Source organism: Tachyglossus aculeatus, chromosome X1 (assembly GCF_015852505.1).
Source record: "Tachyglossus aculeatus isolate mTacAcu1 chromosome X1, mTacAcu1.pri, whole genome shotgun sequence".
NCBI classification, from domain to species: domain Eukaryota; kingdom Metazoa; phylum Chordata; class Mammalia; order Monotremata; family Tachyglossidae; genus Tachyglossus; species Tachyglossus aculeatus.
The window spans coordinates 91,661,678-91,667,313 of record NC_052101.1 but is presented as its reverse complement, the minus strand read 5'-3'; positions in this window follow the sequence as shown (position 1 = coordinate 91,667,313).

Here is a 5,636-nt window from a genome sequence, read left to right as displayed (position 1 = left end):
GGCAGGATTTACTGACTAAATATGTGAGTTGAGTCAAGGAGATGAATCAAGGATAATACCAAGGTTCCAGGCTTGTGAGACAGAGAGGATAGTGGTGTTGTCCACAGTGATGAGGAATCTGGGGAGATGAGAGCAGATCCTTGTTGTGGGCAGGGAATGTCTACACTAACTCTGCTGTATTGCACTCTCCCAAGCACTTAGTATAGTGCTCTGCACACAGTTAGTGCTCAATAAATACCATTGATCAACTGATTGATCAAGAGAAGGGTGAGGCACACAGCCCAGCAATTTGGTCAGTAAATAGGCCATGAGAGTGACTATAAAGCTCCTTGTGGGCAGGGAAACTGTCTATTCATTTATTCATTCAATTGAATTTATTAAGTACTTACTGTGTGCACAGCACTGTACTAAGCACTTGGGAAAGTACAATACAGCAATAAAGAGTGACAATCCCTGCCCATGATGAGCTCACAGTCTAGAGCGGGGGTGAGGGGTGGCGGGAGGGGGGGAGACAGACATCAATACAAATAGTCATCAATATAAATAAAATTACAGATATATACATAAGTGCTGTGAGGCAGGGAGGGGGGAAGAGCATAGGGAGAAAGTCAGGGCAACATAGAAGGGAGTGAGAGATGAGGAAAAGTGGGGCTTAGTTTGGGAAGGCCTCTTGGAGATGTGCCTTCAGTAAGACTTTGAAGTGGGGGAGTGTAATTGTCTGGTGGATTTGAGGAGGGAGGGCATTCCAGGCCAGACGTAGGACGTGGGCCAGGGGTCGGCGACAAGACAGGCAAGATTGAGGCACAGTAAGAAAGTTAGCACCAGAGAAGTGAAGTGTGCAGGCTGGGTTGTAGAGAGAGAAGCGAGGTGAGGTAGGAGAGGGCAAGGTGATGAAGTGCTTTAAAGCCAATGGTGAGGTGTTTTTGTTTGATGTGGAGGTGGATAGGCAACCACTGGAGATTTTTTAGGAGGGGGGGGGTGACATGCCCTGAACGTTCCTGTAGAAAGATTATCCAGGCAGTGGAGTGAAGTATGGACTGGATTGGGAGAGGGAGGAGGTTGGAAGGTCAGCAAGGAGGCTGATGCAGTAATATAGGCAGAATAGGATGAGTGATTGTATTAAGATGGTAGCAATTTGGATGGAGAGGAAAGGGCAGGTTTTAGCGATGTGAAGGTGGGACTGACAGGATTTGGTGATGGACTGAATATGTTTATTGTTATACTGTACTCTCCCAAGTGCTTAGTACAGTGCTCTGCACACAGTAAGTGCTCAACAAATACAACTGAACAAATGCAAGTGACAGCCAGGGGATGGGTGAACCAAGGCATAGGGCAACTTAACTGAGCCTATTTGGTGATGATGACGATCATATACCAGCTAATGGCTTTCATCTCACCAGCACATTGTCAACCTGCACTAGTGATGCTCACCAGAAATCCTCTAATCCTATGACACAAGGCAGAGTCTGCAGTGTGAAGAACCTTGATGGCATGTCCTGAGCAGTATAAGGATTGCAAATTTGCTGAGGATCACAGGTGTGGCCAGGAGAGTGAGTTGATGGAATGAAACCAAGGTCGATACAACTGTTAATAATAATAATGATGGCATTTGTTAAGCACTTGCTATGTGCAAAGCACTGTTCTAAGTGCTGGGGGGGATACAAGGTGATCAGGTTGTCTCACATGGGGCTCATTGTCTTAATCCCTATTTTACAGATGAGGTCACTGAGGCACAGAGAAGTTAAGTGACTTGCCCAAAGTCACACAGCTGACAAGCGATGGAGCCGGGATTAGAGCACTGGACCTCCGACTCCCAAGCCTGGGCTCTTTCCACTGAGCCATGCTGCTTCTCTAAGAAAGCCATGCGTGCTGACTTCTTGTGGGGGCTGGCAAGGCCAATGGGAGCCATCTTCCTCCTTCCCAGCCCCTAGAATTGAGAATCCGGGGATGATGCTATTTGGTTCTGTTTCCTTCGCCTTTTGGGCAGGGTGGGCCATTTTAAATAGTCCACCTTGCTCCTTTCTGCTGGTTGGGCATGGGCCAGAAGCTAGAGCCCACCAAAATAGTGGCTTGGTATTCAGTTGCCCGCCCTCTGGGATTGGTGGATCCAGCCTCTTCCCTCACGCCACGGTCACAGTGAGCCACTACCGAGAAGAGAGTATCCTTCTCAGTATTAGGCCCGGCCCACTGCACATTCAGATGGCAGCAGGCTCAAGGTAAGGGTCTCTCTGTTTCTGACTCTCTTTCCTCATTCTGTTTCTGTCTCCTCCAGTCTCATCTCTGTCTCCACCATCTCATCTCTGACTTTGCCTTTCTGTATTTGCTTCTCACTGGCTATAGGGAAGCAGCGTGGCCTAGTGGATACAGCACCGGTCTGGGAGTTAGAAGGTCCTGGGTTCTAATCCCGGCTCCACCACTTGTCTGCTGTGTGACCTTGGGCAAGTCACTTCAATTCTCTGTGTCTCAGTTACCTCAGCTCTAAAATGGGGATTAAGACTGTGAGCCCCATGAGGGACAGGGACTGTGTCCAACCCAGTTTTCTTGTATTCACCCCAGCTCTTAGTACAGTGCCTTACACATAGTAAGTGCTTAACAAAAACCACAATTATTATTATTATTATTGTTTCTGGGTCTGAGTCAGTCTTGGCCTACACCTCTCATTTCTGCTCCCCCCACTTCCCCAGAATCCTTGGCCTCTGGATACACCCTCCCCTCCCGCCACCCCTCCCTACACCAGACTCAACAATGGAAAAATGGCATCTGTGATTGCTAACATATTAAAGGGCAAGAACAAAATCCAATGTGACGATGGAAAATCAGAGATACGATCTGTTTAAAAAAAAACAGAAAAGGACAGCAGGGTAGGTTGTTTAGGGCCAAACCCCCCTACCCAGATACAAGATCAAAAGTGATTGGGTAGCCTTGAGCACAGCCTAAAAAACCTGGAGGTACAGAGGGCCTCGTGTTGAGTATGAATGAGCCATGTAGAATTCATTAGGATTAAATGAGTTAAAATGATCCCCAAATGGATAAACAGAGGATGACATGTAAAATCCAGGAAGTAATCCTTCCAATATACTCAGCATTGGTCAGATCCTTGTTGGAGTGTTTAGTCCATGGATAACAATCACAAGCGCTTTTTTTCCAGAATTGACAACTTCCAGGTCAGAATTTGGCTGTAGAACCCAGAGATGAGGTGGCTAAAACCCTCAATAATGGTGGTCCTAAGAGACCAGAGTGTGTGTGGGGGTGGTGGTTCTGAAAGGTTGTTTGAAGTAGTAAGATAACTGCTTAAAAAGCCTCCTCCACTTATAATCATAGAGTCATAGTCATAGTCAATAGCATTTATGATGCTTTAACAATGTGCAAGACACTGTGCCAAGTGCTAGGGACCTCCTATTGGAAAAAAAAAACAATCTTCATCTTCAGAAACAAATATGAATCCCACTTGAGTCTCTGCAATTTAAGTGGAACATGGAGAAATGGGGAGGGTCCAGAAGGAACAAAAAAAAATTGATTAAAAGACTAGAAAGTATGTTTTGAGTGGAAGGGAATAGTTTTGGGATGATTTCAACTGAAGAGAAGGCTGAAGATGGTCTTGAAAATGGAGCTGTGTTTAGTCTCCATTTATAGTTCCTGATTGAGGCTTCTATGAGAAAAGGGGTGTCAGGTGACCTTGGAGGAAAAACCAGAGAAACTCTGGGAATCTCAATTATCCCAACCTTCCCCCCAACCACACCCCTCCATTTTCTCTCTTCTACCAAGAAGCAACATTTGGCACTTACCAGCCACCCCAACAATAAAGACTACTGGGAAATGCTCCTGAGCTGCTCAATGCTGTTCTTCACCAATGGGAGGACCAAGTCTTGCCCCCATCTGTCCCCTTTGGTCTGGTGAAGGAGCTGAGTACTGCTCTTCCAGGAAGTTTATTAACAGTACAACTGACGAAAATTCTAAAGGTGAAGAATTCTCCACTCTTCTCTAGACTCTCCCAGGAATTATGCCTATGCCTGTTTCCAAACAACCCAAATGGTAGGAATTAGAAGACAATCTAAACATTATTTATTTATACTGCCTGTCTCCCCCTCTAGACTGTAAGCTTCTTGTGGGCAGGGAGCATGTCTACCATCTCTGCTATACTGCTTCACACAGAGTAGGTGTTTAACAAATGCCATTATTATTATTAATTATTATTACTCTCCCAAGCTTTCAGTACAGTACTCTGCACACAGCAAGTGATCAAAAAATATGATTGATTCTGTTGATTGTTGATTCTGCTTTATCCCTCTAAGCTTGTTGTGAGCAGGGAATGTCACTGTTTATTGTTGTATTGTACTTTCCCAAGCACTTAGTACAGTACTCTGCACACCGTAGGCACTCAATAAATATGATTGAATGAATATCCCCTTACCGTCCGTATCTGCCCTGGAGTCTAGTTTCCATGAAAAGATTGTCCCAACCCTGGAGTCGTCAGCTTGTTAACCATTTCCTTTCCTTCCCTCCCACCTCTCCCCTCATTTTGTGATACTGAAGTTCTCGCTCTGAATGGTCAGACTCTCTGGCTCTGAGTGTCTTGGGTGTTAGTAATAGCAGTATTTATTGACCATCGATTTGGTGGTATGCACTGTACTAGGCACTTAGAAAGTACAGAAAAGCAGAAGCAGCAGCAGCAGCAGCAGAAGAAGCAGTGTGGTTCAGTGGAAAGAGCACGGGCTTTGGAGTCTGAGGTCATAGGTTCAAATCCCAGCTCCGCCAACTGTCAGCTGTGTGACTTTGGACAAGTCACTTAACTTCTCTGTGCTTCAGTTCCCTCATCTGTAAAATGGGGATTAAAACTGTGAGTCCCCCGTGGGACAACCTGATCACCTTGTAACCTCCCCAGCACATAGAACAGTGCCTTGTACATAGTAAGCGCTTAACAAATACCATTATTATTATTATTGTTATTACAGAATCAGGAGCAGAAAAGCTACTTCATACTGACAGCCAAGGTTTGAGGGTCACTTAGCACCAAGGTCACTTTCACTCCTACAATTGGTTTCCTTAAAGCTACTGATGTTGTTTTGGGTCTAACACTAGTTGCTAGAATTATTGGCTCTGGGAGACCAGCTCTGACTCCATGTGTGACCTTGGGAGAGCCTCTGACTCAGTCTCCACATCAGGATAATACAGGTTGTAATGGGGAGTGACATTCAGTGTCTCTGCACGGTGTAACAATAATGATGGTATTTGTTAAGCGCTTACTATGGGCCAAGCACTGTTCTAAACGCTGGTAGCGAGGATGACTCTGTCAAGGATGGCAATACTCCTTGGAAGCCAGACTGGATACTGGTTTATCAGTGAGAATGATCCTGGCAAGGGATGAGGACTAATCCACAGGGGAGATGGGAAACAATCCAGGGAGAGATAGGAATGGGCACAACTCTGTTCTACAGCCCAGAACTGGATGCTCCCTGGGGAGACGGTTTCTGACACAGTTGTGCTAAACATGGCAACTATGGCAGCCTAGCCATGCCATCCCTGATCCCTCAACTGGGAAGAGAGTAGGCTTCGAGTGGAGGGGTGGCACAGAGTACATGAATGAAAGCTACCACTCCTGATAACAGTGGAAAGTAGGCCAGTGGTGGTAAGAAGGG